At 42.7% G+C, this 19,408-nt stretch overlaps 1 long non-coding RNA gene across 1 annotated transcript in view; it reads left to right on the top strand.

The window, feature by feature from the left end:
* Window positions 1–19,408, top strand: part of LOC136374088 (uncharacterized) — a 212,896-nt gene that overhangs the window by 76,485 nt on the left and 117,003 nt on the right. The window lies entirely within an intron of this gene.

Here is a 19,408-nt window from a genome sequence, read left to right as displayed (position 1 = left end):
CTCTGACTGAAGCTCCACATTAAGTAATAGCTTTCATTTATCCAGTAACTGTTATAAATGGGCCAGGAGACCTGCTCCTTTGAAAAGCCTTTATTAGACAGCTCTTTCAAGGGGGAACTCGAGGGATCGCCTGCGCTGTCGCCGCTCCTGTTGTTGTTCTCGCTCCTGTCGCCGTTCTCGTTCGGGCCGCCGCTGAGGAGGTGTCAGACGAATCTGCTGCTCTCGTCACAGAGTCGGGAGTTCCTGCCTCGCAGGAAACCCCAGCAACTCAACTGGGCTCGTGTGGTCTAGGAGCGTCACTTCTTCCCAATCTCTTTGTGGTCATGGCGAGACGGCAGAAGCAGAATTCAGTCCTTAGGTAGCTGAGGGTCTTCTCGGTGTTGTAGTGTCTCCCTTTTATCTGGATTTTGTGCGGTCATGGCTTTTTAGGGTCCGTTTGCCGGCAACTGCACTTCGGTTTTGGAGTGGTGCATCATGGAAGTCTTTGGATTTTCCTATTAGGCGGGGCCAGCAGTTCGAGGAGCCAGTGCGAATAGCGACAGCCTAGCCCGACGGAAGGGGAGGGAACCTGGGGTTTTAGAGGGGGTATACAACTTGGAATAAGATTTTTGAGGGTACAAACTTTGGTACAAAAAGCATAATTTTCTTAACAGAGAGGTTACAACTGGCATAACATTTGAAACAGTACAACTTTTTAAACAAATGACAGACTGTGTAAGAAAATGGGAATCTCTTACATTTTATTCATTTCAGCAATTAATTTATATTAATTAATGTTAACGCACTAACAGCCTGAGTTCATCCATTTCTGTTGGTAGTCACAATTAGTATGTTTTATTTTGAGAATGGATTCTTGAGCCTAGATTTAATTTTGCCTTTCTCACCTCTCTTAGAGATTTCTTCACATTCTTTTCTGAAAGATTTCTGTGAACTCATCTTTGACAGCAATCTCTTTGGCAATTTGAATTTGACCTTCTGAATTACATAAATCAGGACATTTTCAGCAGAATTTAATGTACTTTTCTTCAACCCCAGAGTAGGCAGTAGGTAATATGCCTACCTGGCATGAGGAATTTGGAACACATGTGTGTAAGGCCTATATTCTACATTGAGAAGTGTGGGTCCTTTAGCATCTCAGTAAGAAACATGCTTGACGTTAAATTTTAAAATTAAAAAATACTAACCATACTATTTATTATAATGAAGACTGTCAGAAGACAAAAGCACAAATAACCCCATACCATTCTAGGTGCTGTGAGTCCTGAGGGTGTACCATGCACACAGCACTCCATGCAGACCTTTTCCATAGCAGAGACTCTCCTTTTTCAGTCAGCTGAACTGTTTTATGATTTTCTTACAAGGAAACAACTCTGTTTATTTCTACAGTCAGTTTCTACATAATGAATGCTCATATTGATCCTAAAAAATTCTGTTGTCATGTCATGTCCTACTGCCAAGTGATTGAAAGAAGTCTGATGACAAATTGTTTGTTTGTTTGTAAACAAACACATAATGCTGGTAAAACAGAAGATAAAGCGTCAACTGACCAAGCAGCAAAAGTCTGCTCTGAAGCAACAGCTGTTAAAAGGGGAGGAAAGTATTTACACCAGACAACCGCATGAAAATATGTACAACATTAAGTCAAGCTTGGATGCAGCAGGACGAGCAGCGCGGGTAGAGACCAGCTGCACTCACAGCTTCAAACTCCTTCCCTGCCTCCTTTTCCGTTCCCCAGGTGTAGCAGTGGAGGAACAAAGACATGGACTCGCTTGTGCATACAAGGGAAGTCAGTTTATTGTAGAAGTTACCCCCCTTTTATACCTTTAATCTCAACCAAACAAACCCAAAACATAACAGGAGAAGGGCGCCCTTTGGCTGGCCCAGCTGCAGGTTTTTGTCCACAAGTCAAAACTCTCTCTCACTGCCCAACTGGCTTCTAATTGTCCAGCCTGCAGTTGTGCCTTCCTACAGCGCTTTCTGGTAAATATCCTACATTTTCCCTGCTTTTTTTAAATAATAGTGATAACAATTACAACCATAACAACTTTTCAAAAACTGTAACAAATTCTTATGACATAGCAACTGTATCAGGACAGTGTGACTAAAGGTTGCACACACCTTGACGGAAGGAACCCACTCCACACCGTGGCCTGTGAAGGCATAGACATAACCTCTTCCCCATGTTAATAAGTCCAGGGGTGCTGCAGTCACCTAGGTTTAGATCCCTGTTCAGGCATCACTTGCTGCAGTCACCTCGGTATTTGAGGCATTGCAACTTTCCCTGGCAGAAGCACATTTACAAAGGCACCCTGTGCACCAGACGCATAGGCACAGGTGGGAGAGAGCGATTTCAGCTCCTTGCCACTCACAGGTGGGAAGTTGCAAGGCAGTGTCTTTCCGGAGAGGGGTTAGGTGACACAGAGAAGGATGACACAAGATGGGCTCCTCTTCTCAGTCTTCTTTATTCGATGGCTCCAAGGTCCGAAGAACTGGTCTCAAATCAGCTACAGTATTCTACATTTCCTAAGAGGTCTGATATTTTAAAGCTACATAAAAATAATATTGGGCAACTTTCCACGTCCTTCATTGAATCTAACAGGCTATCTATGATTTTCCGCATGTTCAGGACTGAATATCCAGTGCTCATTATTTAGTGCTCAATATTTTTGTGCTATTATTGTGTTGTTATTTCAACTTTTTTCTTTTGTTTCAGAAGATAGATTCTATTATTAAGAATTATCAAAATAGAATTTAAAATAAAGAAACATAACTAGATTGATAGTTATAGGCCTATAATAGATAGTGGTAGAAACTGTCTAATGCAAATGCAAGAGAATTTTCCAGTTCAGTTCTTGCATTCAGTGTATTTTATTGCCTTCACCCATACCAACTTCTGCCTGACCTGAGGGAACTCACATCACTTCATGAACTGTACAGTCAGCTTGTCTCAGAGATAGTAGAATCTCTAATTGCAGAACAAGCCTCCATTCATGACCAGCAGTGGGAGTGGAGCGGAAGAAGACTTGGACTTGAAAATAACCCTATTCCTTGTTTTATTTGCAGAGACTATTCCCACCAGGGATGGACTTTGTGCATGTGTTACAGATGTCAGAGAAACTGGTGTTGCGCATTGGCATGCCAGTGTTGGGATTGCCCACAGTGTGATCCTTGGCGCTATTCATATGTGGTGATTTTGTTGTTTTAAAATTTGTGTCTGCACAAAATTATGGCTTGCATTTGCATAGGTACTTTTGGGAGCCTGACTGGCCTCCTCAAGCTGAGCCTCCATGCAGGATTCATCCTCCACAAAGCGGAAATGGCAATATTGCCACCCTTCCCAGAAGGTAATGTTTTGCTTACTCTAGCTTAAGCTTTAAACAAATCTACTTTATACTTATCTATGACTTCTCCCAGAAGCCCTTTTCAAACTTGTCTATTAGCTGTGCCTTTAGAGAAAAATGTGTGGAATACTTTATTCAGTTGACAGCTAAAAGAAATTGCATTGCCTCAGATTGACTTGACCTAAAGTGGTGGTGTGATGTAGAATATTGGAGAAAGCAATGGTTTTCTCAGCCAGCTGGATGGTATTTTAATAACAACAGTGGTCAAGGGATGGATAAAGTTAATGAGTTTCCCCTTCTCCCTCAAGAATTGGACATTCTTGGATCTACGCAGGCCTTTGAGTGTTTCTTTTTAAATTATACCAATGGGCCCTATGTTGATGAAGTACCTGGCGTTGATGTTTCAGGCACAAGTATTTATGACAATACCTGTGCTTGGTGTAATCACACTTCTCCATGGCAAGTTACTCCAGGAGATTATAGTATTGGATTAATAGACAATGTATTTTTAATCTGTGAGAATAGGGCATGGAAAGGAATATCAAGAAGGGCAGTAGGAGGCCCTTGTACTTTCGGGTGACTATGTTTCACACCTCACAGGTAAATTTAACTTCTTTGCATAAACCAGGACAGGTGAAAAAGCAGTGCACACCTGTATACCTAGATTGCGATGACAATCACAATCAGGGGTACAGTCATGGGGCACCACAATGCGAGTATTTGCCTCAATTATTCCATCTACTGGCACAGTACTCCAAATCCTGGCATTACACAGGGAAAGGCAGTGAGGGAAGGAGGCATCATCCAGCCACAAGCAGTCTGTGCTGACTGCTCCCACCACATTCCTCCTCATGGGACACCTTGGCAATGTGTCAGGAGCAGGGACAAGGCACACAGCCATGGATGTGTGACACAAGGGAGGTGACCGAGGGAGAGCAACACGAAAATGTAGAATTTCAAAACAAGAAACTATTGCTGACACTGCACACCTGAAGTGAGGAACATCCCGTTATGACATCAACAGGCTGTGGAGGGTGACATCCCAAGTGGCAGATTGTGACAACACATCCATTGCTGATTTTATTTGGTCACCAGCAGTAACTGGGCCAATCTGGCCCAAGCTTTGACTCCTGCTGAGGAAGACTCTGCTATCTGCAGAGTCAAATCAGGCTTTTCCCAGCACTGGTAGTGTGTTGGAGGTTGCCATCAACAGCTCTCAGTGCCCATCCTATAGCCATCACTCCTGTTTCTCGTCCTGGCTGGCTGGGGCAGCCAGGCACTGCTGGTGCAGCATTGAGGGTGAGCTGTGCAGGAAAATGTCCTTGTGAGGTGGCCATAGGGTGGGTGAATGGGACCTAGGGAGGTGGGAGAGTGTTCTTCTTCAGTGGCCTGGCCATTCCTTCCTCCCCTCCCTGCGACAGTCAGTGACTACAGCTTCTCCTGCAGTGTCTGATGCCAATGACTGGGAGCAGCTCCTGATCTTTAGCTCTCCCCAAAATGCTGCCAAGCACAGAAATGGACAGAGAAAATTACAGTAACTGCCTCATCTGCCAGGACACTCCAAAGGATGTGGCGTCTGCTCTGCCCTGTCATCACCGGTTCTGCCTGGGCTGCATCCTGCGGTGGACACAGACAAATCCATCATGCCCACTCTGTAGGACACCAATAGAGAGTATTAGGTTTTCTGAACGGGGTGAACAAGACTATTTGCTGTTTGGTGTCATCTCCCCTGAAGAGTCACCAGAGACCAGCAGACACTCAAGGGCAGCTCCCATCCTCCTGGATGAAAATAGCACCCATGGCCCTCTGGTATCCCCTGCACCTTCTCCAGAGGGAACACTTTTCCCAGCTGAGCAGTGTGCTGTAGGACCAGAGCCTGTGGGTGGCCTCCTGCCTGAGGTGTGGGCAAAACTGTTCCAACAACGACAGCACCTCTTGGATCCTGTGCAACCCTGGCTGTGTGAGAGGCTGGAGGCAATATTCCAGGACCAGTGGTGGCTGGTACAAGTTGCACTGAGCAGCATCCTGCATGATCTCTGCCTCTATGGTCTGAATGTGGAGAACTTGGTCCAGACACTGCAGAATTGCCTTGGGGAACACACAGCACAGCTGGTCCATGGTCTCATCACTATCTTTGTGACCCATTTCAGCGAGGAGGCTCAGAGGCTGCTGCTTTTCCGCACTGACAGGGAGGAGACTGACAGCCTTGTGGCCAGTGGCAGCTACAACTCCATGCCCAGCAGCTCCAGGTCCAGCTGCTCCCAGGAGACGATTTCTGGCGGTGTCCCAGTAGGATTAAATGTGGAGGAGGAAGCAGGAACATCAGAAGCTTCCCTCCAAGGGGGTCCCAGGCACTGCTCACCTCTGTCCGTTCCCGAAGAATGGGACCAGCCCCAGGAGGAGCCAGAGCTGGCAGTGGTGGCAGGTCCATCTGCTCAGGGCAGCATCTGCTGCCAGGTACAGGGCTGGGACCAGTCTCACAGCAATCCTCAGCGTGCCCAAAAGAGGAGAGCCCCCAGCCCCCAGGATTCACCCCCACCCAGCAAGAGGCCAAGGCACTTACGCAACCCTGCAGCCCTGAGGGGCTTTTGTGAGAGGAAGTGATGAAACCTGGACCAAGCAAGCCTACGGTGATTTTGGGAAACAGCTGTATCTTCCCAGGCCTTGCTTCTATACAACGATGAAGTCCCTGTTGGGGTAATTCTCTGGTGCCAGGGGTCTGACATCCCTCAGTAACTGAGAGAACTTGACACACTGAAATGCGAGCACATTTAAAAATATAGTCCCAGGTACAGCACTGGTGCTGGAATGAAGGAGGTGACCTTAATAAATCAACCTTTTATACTCTTACACAGTAGCTTTTTAGATAGTTTTGTTATATTACACTGTAATTCTTGAACTGCCAGGAATTCACTTAGTGACAAGGAGTATGGGGAAAACTTGCTTTCCTAAATGAATGCTTTCTTCGTCTAGCTTGCTGAAAAGCAATTGCTGTAATTGAATGTAAAGTCTGCTTAGTAAAATTTATTACAAAGCATAGATTTAATAAAGTTACATATAAAACAAAATATGAATATTGAAAAATAGTCTAATACTGTTCTATATATGTTCTATGGTTGGGAAAAATTCCTCTGGTCTTTTTTTCAGTCCCAAGGGGATATCTTCTCTGAAATATCATGCATGCTGATTATAGAAAAACTTCAGTTTATATATTTTATGTACATATCCATTGATTTTCCTGGAATAAACATACATCTTATAACCATTTCCCCAAAATCATTAATGCTTTGATTCCTCCATTCTGCACATGTGATCTTTTGTCCCAGGGGTCTCTTTGTTCATCCCTGGTGGCCCCCAAATTATTACTGACCACCCAAAGAACTCCTTCTTTCCAAATTAGCAGAAAAGTTGGCGTAACTGGACTGGTTACTCTCTTGTTCTTCTTGGTTAATGTGCAACATGATCCTAGAATAAGCATTGTGCAGTTCCATGGGCCAGTGATTTTTGGAGAATAAGCATTATGTCAGCCCACCGCCTGTGCAAATAGATATTCATCTGGCAGAAATGTCAATCCTGTGGTGATAACTCTTGATAGAAAATATTAGTCTAATGTTTTTGTAATGCTGCAATTCAATTAGTGCCTTGCTTTGCTTTGGAGGCTGGCTGGGATTTTGTTGGTTTGGTTTTTTTTTCTTTTTTATTTTAAGATGGGAGACTAGTGTTCAGCAAGCCAGACATTTTCTGCAATTAACCACATTCTGGAAGTTCCTGTGCAGACCCAGAGAGGCTGTGTACTCTCCTTGCTTTGAGTTTTCAAGAGAAACTGGGCAAAGCCCTGAGCAATCTGCCATGGCTGATTCAGTGTTGTAGAGAAGGTTGGGCTAAAGACTTCCTTAGGTCGTTTCCCACCTCATTATGTGATTCTAGTGCATGGCTTTAGTTTGAGTGTTCTTACCACAGTGGCAGACTGATAAGTCTGGTCTAACAGCAGCCAGTTCCATTCTGCTAGAGTGCCCTTCAGAGTCCCTAACTACCCACGAGAGTAAAGGAGCTCAATGCAGGGAGCCAGGCTTGCAGTAGGATGCTCTTTGGCAAAGTCCAAGGCCTTGGGGTCAGTAGCATTGTTATGGGTTAACACAGTTTGGCTTTTACTTAAAGAGGAATCTAGAATATTGCCCTGCCAGGACCTTGGAATAGTTTTGGAAAGGACAGGGACCTATCAAAAGCCTATTCTTAGCTACTGGCATATGATTTGACCATTGAAAAACCTGAATGTGACTTTTAGTAATACCCATATAAAGCTAAGACTGTGTCTGAGTTGGCCCTTTTTCCTTCTGGCCAGTGGAGTAGGTAACATCAGTCTGACCATTCTGTTAGAGTGGCCCAAACCAGCCAAGCCCTATCCTTCCCCCCTCCTGGTGAGGGAGCCAGCTGGAGGCCTAGTGGGGCTCCATGAGCTCTCAGCACGGGATGGGAGGCTGCAGCATAACATCAGCTAATTTTAAAGACTATCCCTGAAGCTGGCCAAGTCAAAAGAGAAGTCTGCCAGCCCCAGAATAACAGCTGTGGGCCTGGTTGTGACCGAGGAGTGGACAAAGAGCATTTTATAACATTTATGAACCTTGACTGGGTAAAGGCCAGCCACTGGGACCTCCAATCTTTTGATGTAAAGTTTTCCTGCCATGGGTGCAGTCTTGAAATCTGACACTGTGAGCTAGCAGCCCAGGGAGAGAGGACCTGAGCCAGATTTAACTCTTTCCTGAAACATATAAGACTCTTTAAAACTCTAAACTTCCTTTTGAGTAAAAAGAAAAAGGACAGAGTAAACTTAGAGAAGACACAGCATGAAGTCATTGAACAAAGAGTGAAAAGACTAATTAGAAGTAGAAGAGTTGCTAGACTTTTCTACTGAAACCATAGAGAATAGACTATTTCTTATAACATATGAATGCTGTTTAGAGAGATGCATTAGTTCTAACTTGTAGACTGATATAATTGAGATTTAATAGAGAATTTTGAATAAAGGAAGAAAAGTAATATGAAGCCCTTAGCTCCTAGGGAAAAAGGACATCTCTAGTTTTAGAGATAAAAATGATTTTGAAGATGGAAGAAGAAAATCTTTGTTTTACACTAAAGGGAGCATCCTTAAACGGTACCCTAAATATGCAGACATGACCCATAAGCAGCTTAGGAAATTGCTAATGTGAGGAGATTTCACAGAATGAGGTTTCCCCAGGCAGCTGTTTTTGTGAGAGTTGAGACCCACAAGAGAACTGTTCTAAGTTGTCAGTGGGAGTGAAATGGGGTGGAAAGAACTCCACAACTAATAATAGTTGTTAGAGTGGTATGTATTTAATCAACGTCAAGATGTGTGGGGAATAATTTCACCAAAGACATGCATGAATACCAGAGAGTTTGCCCCCCTTATTATTTCCTGAGGTATTACATATGCATGACATTGCACAATCCACCTCATACATATTTATTCTCTGGCCCCGCCCATCCTCACCTCATATGGTAATTAACTCCATACCCTTCAAGGCATGCTCAATTTGTCATGGTGGTCTCTGGGGTCTCCAAGAGATGAAGGAAATGGAGTCTTCCTCAGCGAACTCTTTATCTCTCTTGCATGTGTTTTGGCCCTTTTGGCACTTTTTCAAGGGAGAACCCAGTTTCTGCCAGCTATGAGTCTGCGTTCTTCTCCTTATCTGCATTCTTTGCTCTGTTATCCTGTTGTGTTTGGGTTACCCTTTTTTATTATGATCTAAGGGCTTCAGATGCTTGTAGTGCTTTAAAGTATGCAAAGGGTGACAGACACAGTATTTGATAGTCATTAAATGTCTTCTAAAATACAATTTAAAATATATTCTAAAATATTATTTAAAATACATCCTAACATACAGTGGACGTTCTTAAGTTTAGTGTAAGAGATTGCCCAAAATTTTAAATCTCTGTCTCAAGGGAAAATTCCATGGTAAACTAAGAGAGACTTCTCTCCTAAAGAACTGATAAAAGATTATTTTTAGATAGTGAACTGACTGAAAATCACAAATTTTGTTTCTTTATACTGTTTGCAAGAAAGTAAAAACCTGTGGGAGGTAGAAAAAGTTTTTTAAAGGTTTCTTTTTTTTTCATTTTCTTTTCTTCTTTTTATGTGTGTTAATAAATCTGCTCGTTTATCTTTAAGTTTAGATAAGTTTGCTTTGCTTGTCCTGATCCTATTGCGCAGAAAGAAAAGCAGAGTAAGCAGTCAAACCACTATATTAAATTTGGCCAACAAAAACAGAAGTAAACCTGAAACCCCAACAAGCATTCCTAAAGTGACATTAGCAGATCCTGTGTTCCCCATTCGTGAAGTTGCTTGTGAATGATCACAAAAGGGACAGTGAAGAGGAGCAAATAACAGGGTTTTTTATTCTCAGAACTATAGTGTGTCCTTATCCATATTTCCCATTTACGCACATCTATCTCAGGAGTCCCTTTCTTTTAGGACTTAAGTATGAGGGAGTCTCCTTAGAGGACTTCTGTGAACCCCGGGTGTCAGTCTCTAAAGTCTCTTGTTCTGTGAGCCGGGTAAGTGTGTCTGCACTTCTACACCTTAATTGGTGCCCTTTTCATTTCAAGGCTCCACGACTTGCTAATGAGGCTTGTTATTCTCACTTGTTTTGCTACTGAAGAAAAAAAGGGAGTGCTTTAATGAGCTCCTTAATTAGGCAAAAGAGACAAAATAGCTACTTGAAACTCTAATCATGTATATTCTTGGATGTTTGGCTATATTTCTTCCTCAGTGTACACACAGAAAGGAAGATTCATAGGATCATTGAGATCATCAGTCTAATTTACATGGGTCAATGACAGAAGCGTTAAATTAACTTGTGCATTTAAATTCTGCTATTTCAAATTCACTCTAGGCATTGTTTGGCTGGTGGGTGCATTTTAGTCTGTATTTTATTAGCCACCAAAGCACTCATGTCAAATTACACTTCCCACCTGTCCTGGGGAAAGTAGTCATGAGCAACAACCTTAAGTTCCCATGGAGATTCAGATAGTAGAAGATTCGGATAATAAAGCAAAAATCATGTGTGTTACAAATGCATGTTATATTATTGGCTTTTCGCAAATATTAAGACGTGCATTAAGATATGCATATTAACATATGCATAATGTTGGAATAACTTTTCTATATGAATATAGCTTTTATTTCTGCTATTAACAAAACTTAGAAATGGTAGTGGGATAGTTGATATATAGTTATGCTTGTAATTGAACTGTCCGCTTGGTTGAGATAACATCCAGTGAACATATGATAAAGACCCTGCTGCTCACATGTTAACTATCAGCACCTGCTGTCTGTGGAAAGTATGGACCAAAGCCCAAACTGGAGGTGATAATAAAGGAGGACCAAAACCACAGCGAAGAAACACTCATGGCCTAAAAAGGCAGACCCAAGGAGGGGCCATACAAAATAGTTCCTGGAATATAACTAGTTCGTGGAAAAGTATGAATATGCATAATAGTGTATGAATATGCAACAGGCAGATGTAATGGAAAAGTCACTTAAGGACTATATCTGAAGATGATAGATGTGCTCTTGGCTAAATGCCAAGCACCTGGCCTTTAACCCTTTGCTTAACCTCTGTCTTCTATTGTCTTTTTATAAAACTTCTAAAATTTTACCAGGAAAGTGAACCTCATTTTTCACATGGGTAAGAAGAGGATCAGGACAAGATGTACAGCTCATTTTAGTATGTCCTGCTACTGGGATTAATTCAAGAAAGGAAGAAGAATCATCTAAATTATTTCCCAAGGAGATGCACTCATGGACTCTTCCCTGCCATAAGTGATGTTCCACAGTTAAGGATGTATGTGCTTAGCTTAGATCTTTTATGCTTGGACTGGAAAGCATAATATTGATTCCAACTGGAACAGAATTAATTGTCTCTCTTTTTTTCCTGAGCTAGTTTAGGAGAGGAAATGACTGCTTTCAAATGAAGAGTTCCTTTTCATGCACATATAAATGTATGTGAAAAGCCATTAGTTCTCTATGGAAAACCTGTATACATAGGGAACTGTATATGCCTCAATTTTCTATAGAGAAAAGTAAACAGCAGGGGGGAAAATCCCACTTTTGAAACAAAACAGCAAAAAACTAAAAGCACTTTATACAACTAAAACATGCTTTTTTCTGCCCTATCACTAGAGTAAATATTGAAATGAGCTTCATGTTCAAATATACATTTATCCATATCCACAGTTGCATTCATTATTAGAATGAGTTTTAAACATGTGTTCAACAATGATAAAGTACGACAAATGGCACATAGAAACTGCGCAAGAGCCTTTGGGGCAAGGGAAGAGGGAGGAATTTTTTTCCTGTATGAGACATGGAAAGGAAAATACCACGAAAACTTTGCAAATACTATTTTGGAAAAAAGTGTATGGAAGTTGATTTTATCTCTACTTAAACATCCCTGTATAAAGAAGACAAAATATTTGAAACTCAAGGACTCTCCATTCTTGCAAAGGAAGGTGAAATAGGGAGAAGACTGTGAAAAGTGCAGCTGTCTGACAGAGAACAAAGTACCCAGCCAGCAGGTTTTAAACTCAGAATTCACATGGCCAAGGTGAAATTCAAGCTATTACAAAATGACCCCTGAGGCAAAACATGAACACAGAAAACCAGAAAATACTAGGGGAGGGGATGTGTTCTCACGCTCTGACCCTGGCTTATCCCACAAGCTGTAAGAAATCAGCCAGCAGAAAGCCAGGCCTTCTTCGTTTTTCCAACATGGCTGTCAGCAAGGGCAGAGCTTGCTCCCAGCACTTCCCAGGCCTTTGTGCTGCAAACCCACATGCAAAGCACACATTTCTGGCTGGGAATCTCACTACCCCCACCCAACCACTCAGACAATCCATCACAAGGTGGTGCTTATCTGAGCCCTCTGTTGCTGCCTCATATGTATGGCCCAGGGAAATATTTATGGACCTAGGGTGTTTCCAGGATTCTGTGGCAAAAATCTGTAGGGTAAACAAAATTCCAAAAAGTAAGACAACCAAGTAGTTTTTCTATTCCATTAAGAAAGTAAAATCACAAAGTTAAGGACCTGGAATGTACTCCAACACTTCTGTGGCTCATGAATTTAATCCCTCAATCCTTCTTTCCTAACAATGTAATCTGGGCCCCAAAGGCTTTCAGCAATGGAGAAGATTGACTTCTCAAACACAGTCCAAAAGCTGTCAAAGCTGACAGTGCTGAACGTGGGGGTGACACTGAACACATGGAGTGGGCACTAAGGAAGGAGTCCTGCCAGCTCCTGCCACAGGGATGTGTTCGTTCCTCTACAGCCCTGAGCAGAACAGTCTCATTGAGGCAGCAGCTTTACAGGGACTGCATAGGAAAACACATCTCTTCCCACAGAGATGCCCTAGAGCAAGATGACTGAGTTCTGGATCATGGAGAGTAAGACTGGCTAGTTTGCCCAGCTGAGGATTTCCCAGATGGAAACTGGACTGCAGTTTACTGAGGAGGTTACTGAGAAGACAAGGAAGCTGCATCTCCAGCCCATCCACTCTCATGTCTCTTGGGAGCACCTACACGCACAGCAGGCTCACACAGCAGCAGCAGCTGCAGCCCAGCCCTTGTTTACCTTGACCTTCTAACCCAAAAGAAGTAGAACTGGGACTTGGCTCTGTTGTAGAATTGAGCAATAATTAAGATTGGAAGGCATTGCAGGAGATCCCTCCTTCTGCTTCCTGCTCAAAGTAGTCTTTCATGAGGTCAGACCAAGTTGCCTCTGACTTCAGGCAGTCAAGACTTGAAATCCTGTATGGTGGCACAATTTCTCCAGCCCTTCACTCCTCCACCTTGTCCTTGTGGGGGAAAGGTTTTCCTTATCTCCAGCCCAAGCCTCTAAAGCTTTCAGATACTAAGCTTTTGATTGAACAAAGGGCTGTAATAACTTTTCTAAGGATTTTATTTAAGAGAATCTCAGAAAGTTAAGAAGGGAAGAGACAGAGATGAAAAAGGGCAGCTGGATTAGAAACAAATAAAATGGATGTGCATCAATGTAGTGGTTTGGGTTTTGTTTTATCAGTTTTCTGTATGTATTTATTCCTCGTTTTATATTGTTTTTTATAAGTTATAATGGTTTGTTCCATGTACTCCTGAGTTTAACCCCTTCCTGGTTTCCCCCTGTTATAGTTATGTGTCAATCATAAGTTATATAACTCCTGGGCCCAGACCATCACCCCTGAAACCTCACCCTGATGTCTAGAAAGTTCTAGTGAGGGCCTCGAGTGATTGAACAGGGTTCTGGTTGTCCCCAGTTGATTTGTTATATTTGTCACTTATGTTCAGAGTCACACACTTCACACCCTAGACTGGTTCCAAGCTGTACCCTACCCCCTGCTCCTCCCCTGTTTATAAGATGCTGTACAGAGAGGAACCCTGCTTTTGTGGGCTAACTCTCTGGGTGTGAAGAAGCCTTGGGTGGATCTCCTCACCCAAGATTTAGATTGTTTAGTCCTTGGCCCTCTAAAAGCCCCGAGCTGCGTTGGTATAAAAAAGCGGAGTCTTCAAGGTTTGTTTTCAGGTTTCTCGTGTTGTTTATTATTCGATATCTCAGAATTTTCTCTACTGCCAGCTGTGGTCCGGACAGCAGCTGGGACATGAGGTGACTGCCCCACAGATGGGATGTCCCCTAACATTTATACAGATAATTACGTACTAGTTATTTACTATTTTGTGCCAATGCCCAGTGCCCATACCAGAAGTGACATTCCACTTCGATCCAATCCACTCTAACTACTTTGTGCCATCACCGCCCCAAAAAATGGAGGACGAGGAAGAAGGAGAAGTACATAAGGTACCACCCAAATTCCACCATCTTGTCCCCATTTACTTCTATTCTAAAAATTCTAAAACTATTAAATTCTATATCATCTACTGTGCTAAATTACAATTTTCACATCCTGGAGGTTTGTAATTACTTTTGCAATGTTGGAAGCTTTTCCCATGGATTAAAATCAAACCCGGTGTTTTCCTGGGCTCTGTGCCAAGGTCTCCGAGCCCCCTGGACAGGCTCCACAACCCCCTGTGCAGGGCTCAAATTCCCTTCCTCAGGTCCCAGGCCATCCAAGGGAATGTCCTGGACTCCAGCAGTATCAATAGAAACATGGGCAAATTTCAAGCGGCTGTATTCACGGAAGTGTGTTACATCTGTTTGCCAAATTTGTTGGCTCTGTAGACCTCTCGGGTCAACTCCTGTGTTCACATTAGGAAGGGCGCAATGCTGACAATCAGGACATGTAGCTGTGATACTAGAGGCCTGTGCTGGAGTTAATTCAAAAAGTCTTACTAAAGCCCCAGTGTTCTGGTCAAAAAAGGAGTGGCTCAGTCTAGCTTGTTCTATTTTGCAGGCAAAACATGCTTCACTGATAAGCTTGACAAGTCTGCCTGGGCATTACCTTCAGTGAGAAAACCAGGCAGATTGGAATGTGACCTGACATGCATCACAAAGTAAGGAGCAGTCATTTGGGCTAACAGAGAAACCAGCAGTTTCAACCAGGAAAAAATAATGTAATTTTTAACATTTTTCAAAACAGAATTCTCTGCTCTTTGAACAATACCTGAAACATATGCAGAGTCAGTAATCAGATTAATTGTGTTGAATTTCTGAAACACTCTGACCACAGCCGCTAATTCTACTATTTGTGGAGACCCTTCAACAACATCAATATCAGATTGCCAGGTTCCAGTTTCAGAATCCTTCCAATACAATCACTGATTTATGGGTTTTTCCAGAACCATTTCTGAATATTGTCATAGCTCGCAAAGGTGTCTCACTTCTCATTGGCTTGGGGAGTAAATAAAAAGAAGAACTTAACAATTTGTGCTTAGGTAGATGGATAGATATCTGGGTAATCTGCTAAAGCAATTTACAATTTTTCAGGCATTTGTAGCAACCAATTAAAGAAAACATTGTGAGAGGTCGATAGATACGATCCAAATCTTTCCCTGCCAAGGTGGTCAGTCTTTGATGAGCTTTGACAATCAACATGGCCATAAGTTCATCTTGCATGGAAATAGTCTTGGGCATATTATTAGGCAAAAAGACCCATTCGATAATTAGCAGAGGGTCTGGTTTTTCTGAGTCCCACTGAAATATTAAGGCATGAGGTTGCCTACAAGGGTTTAAAATTATTAGCCACAGTGGTAGTTTTGGAGTCCACCAAAACTACCATTGTGATTGTCTCTGAGGGCATCAGCCACTTTTTGGAAGCGCAATCTGTGCCTCCTTGTTTAAGTGTCTAGCAGATGAGAGGTTGGGCTCTCCTCCCAGGAGAGCAAACAATGGCTCCAAATCTGTATTTGATATCCCAGTCACGGGACAAACCCAATTTATTGTTCACAGCAATGATGTTCTGTAGATCATGTGTGGTAAATGTAATGTATAAATTCGTGTATCAAAGATTTGGTTTATTAAAAGCTACTCCACGGCATCTCCGAGATTCCAAGACCTGTGGTGCAAGCTGTGAAACCACAAAATTTGCAACAGAAATGACATAGCCGGACTGGAGATGGCCCATTCATCAATGATGGGCCTCCACTTAACAGCTGCTTGACATCTGATGTCAATCTTGATAGAGGATCCCGGACCAAATCAGCACCCCAAAGACAAGATCCGGGAAGACTATCAAATCTTCTCACACTTACGGGAACCTCTGACAAGACCTCGCTTGGAAATAAAGAGATACACCAATATTTGGACTTTCAATGAACTTAGCCTCAGGACAAATAAACCAGTATAAAAACCCTTACACCAAGATATAGGGTGTGTGGTTGAGGTTGGAGGGTACCATTGTTACTGTCACTCTGCCCACCCAACATTCGATCGATGTTGTCCAATTTTATTGTGGCTTTTTAATTGTTTTTTTATTGGTTTTTTTAATTGTCTTTTTAATTTGTTAAATAAATTCTGTTATTTTTAATTGGCTTCTTCTCATTTATAACATCATGTAAAGTTTTTATTTCAGTTGAAATCTGTAAGGGTTGTGCCAAAACAGAATGCATGCCCAAATATTTCCAGGGAGATGTCTTTTTGTTACCAAAATATCAGAAAATCGTATAGCAGCAGTTATGTTAAGGCTTCTTGGCTAGCATTAGGGCACTAGGCCTTGGGAAGGTAGCCTGGGAATATGTTGGGTCTGTGGAAACAATAATCAAAGGGATTAGCAAAGCATGAAGGACATGCTGAAAGGGAAAACCGTCTTAAAGATAAAGTTTGAAATATTACTAGGAGGGGGTCTAGTGACGGGGAAAAGTAAATTTTGGTAATTAACCTATAGTTTTAAATAAGACAAGCATGTAGAATTTATTACTTTAGAAGTCTGTTACCTAGTAGATGAACGTCATTTCTTTATCAAAGAATTTTTCTGTTTGTCACGTAGTATGATGAAGTAATCTTTGTAAAAAGGTATAAAAACCTGAGTCTTGATGAGGGTCTTTGGGAATCCTGATTTGGGACGTTGGTCCCCAGGACCCCGGGCCCCGAATAAAGCACGACATAAACTGACTCCTTGTTAGTTTGTGTTTTTACTTTGTTCCGGGCAACATTTTGAACCTTTTCAGGAGCAGTGGTCAGGCCCACTGATGTAACAGCCTCGCAGACAGCCTGCACAGCTTCTTCTACTAGAGCCACAGTTTCTGCAGAGATAAGAATATCCTCCATATAATGATACAGCAGTACATCAGGCATTTGTTCCAAGACCAGGCTTAGGGATTTTGCCACATACCACTGGCAGATACTGTCTGTCTGTCAGTGTCTCGCATTCCTTGAGGCAATACCAACCAGTGATATTGATTTAGTGGTGCCTGCATATTGATGCTCAGCACAGAAAAGCTAAATTTGGGTGCATTGTCTGGATGCAGTGGAATATCAAAAAAACAATCCTTTTAATCAATTACTGTTAGATGCCAATTTCTAGGGATCATGGAAAGGGAAGGGAGCCCTGGTTGTAAGGGTTCCATTCTCTCAATTGCCTCATTTATTTTCCTCAAGTCATGCAACATCCTCCACCCCCCAGACAGCTTTTTAATTACAAACACAGGGAATTCCAAGGGCTATTAGATGGGATTATTGTCCTTTTTTCATCTGTTCTTGTACAAGTCTTGTAAGATGCGCAGTCATTTTTCTAATGACATGGGCCAGTCGGTCCACCCAAACTGTATCAGAGGTTTTTCAAGTCAGTTTGAGGGTGTCACATGCCCCGGTGACCCTTATACAAATTTGAACGCATGAAAATTCCCCACTGAGATAGAGAATCTCTCCCTCACAAAACCAGCTGTGCAGACAGAACAAAAGGTCTGACAGTAGCTACCCTATCCTCAGGCCCTGTAATTTGCACCAGGTGTTGACTCTGATAGCTTTGGCTGTTCCCTGCTCACTCCTGAAAGGACCTAGAGGACAGGTATTAATGGCCAATCATTAGGCCATTCATTTCGGGAGATAAGACTAATATCTGCTCCAGTATCAATAAACCCGGTTAAAATTAACTCCTTGCCTTTCAGAGACATTTTGAATTGGCATGTGGGATGCTAACAAGTGATGCATTGCATCCAGAAAATCTGTAGTACCCCTGTTGACCCAAATCTGCCTTGCCTCTGTGTAGCTATCAGAGGTGACGATAAGGGGGCTGCCAGAAAAGTATAAGGTGAGCAATTTTTCTCCCTGCTGGAACCATGCAGGGGGGCTGTGGGGTCCAAGCCATAATTTTTATTTTCCCAACTGTGTCAGAGTCAATAACTCCTAGTAAAACAAACAATCCTGTTACTGAGGTAGAAGATCTATCTAAAAGCAAAGCATGGTAATCCCGTAGCAAAGGTCTGCAAATTCCTGTGGGGAGACAAAACACTGAGCAATTGGTCAACGTTACTGTGTTACTGGTTGATATGTCCAATTCAGTGCTTCCTAGAGTGGCTGCAAGTACTTCTGCAATGGTCCGGGTGGCGGGGATGGGCTGGCTGGAAGCTGAAGGTTGGTTCTGGCAGCAGCTGCTGAGTTGGCTGTGGAACTTGGGTCTTCATGCATCGCCATCCCGCACTGCGAGATGAATTTCCCTGCAAAGGCTGGCCATTTTTGTGAAATTTAGAGAGACAGGAATTAGCAAAGTGAGGACCCTTCTTGACAGCGAGGGGATACACTTGGTGTTTTTGCTTTTTGCGCCTTTCAGCTGTCTTTTCTAATGGGCCAGAGCTCCCCACAGCCAAAACAAACCGACTGCATTCCGGGGAATATTTTTAAAGTGGCAAAGGCATTGGCTATACCTTGACCCACAGCTTGGTAAGTAACTGCTATTGTGTGCTGCAATGTCCCCAGGCGATTGCAAGCCTTAATCATTTGTAGCAATGTACGCTCTGGTTCTGGAGACAGAGTTTTTAAAAGATGTTTGCAATCCTCATTAGCATTTTCAACAGAAAGTTTTAGTAGTACAACTTCCCTGGCTTGATCATTATCAATTTGTCTTTCCAGAGTTTGTTTCAGTCTGTCCACAAACTGCATATAGAGTTCTTGTGGAACTTGCTTAATATTTATGAAGGATTGTTGTGGGGTTTTGGCATCAGGCACTTTGAGAAATGCATACCTGGCTGCCTCGGTTTTTCCCTCCAGGGCTTCCCTCGGTAAGGCAGCCTGGCCATTAGGATTGGTACTCGTCCCCTCACCAGCCAATTGGTCAATAGTTAAGGCAGCCAGGGCTTGGTTTGCATGCCCTGCATATGTTAAAATTAAGTTTTCCAGTCTTTTTTTCCATTGTGCCATGAATATTGCATATTGTGTTGAGGTGAGCAAAAGGTTTGACAAGAATTTAATGTCAATGAATTATGAATAATGAAGAGTCACCAGATGGGTAGTGAAGGTTGCTCTTAGTAAATTATTGAAGTATGGGGATCCCAAACCATATTCTGTCACTGTCCAGCTCAGTTCCTTAATTTCTGAGTGGCCTAAGGGCTCCCATTGTGGATTCCCCTCCTCGGGCCGATTTGCACGGGGGCTACAAAGATTTCTGCC

This window comes from Sylvia atricapilla, chromosome Z (assembly GCF_009819655.1).
Source record: "Sylvia atricapilla isolate bSylAtr1 chromosome Z, bSylAtr1.pri, whole genome shotgun sequence".
NCBI lineage: Eukaryota > Metazoa > Chordata > Aves > Passeriformes > Sylviidae > Sylvia > Sylvia atricapilla.
The sequence above is the reverse complement of the archived record's forward strand: the minus strand, read 5'-3'. Positions and strand labels throughout refer to the sequence as shown.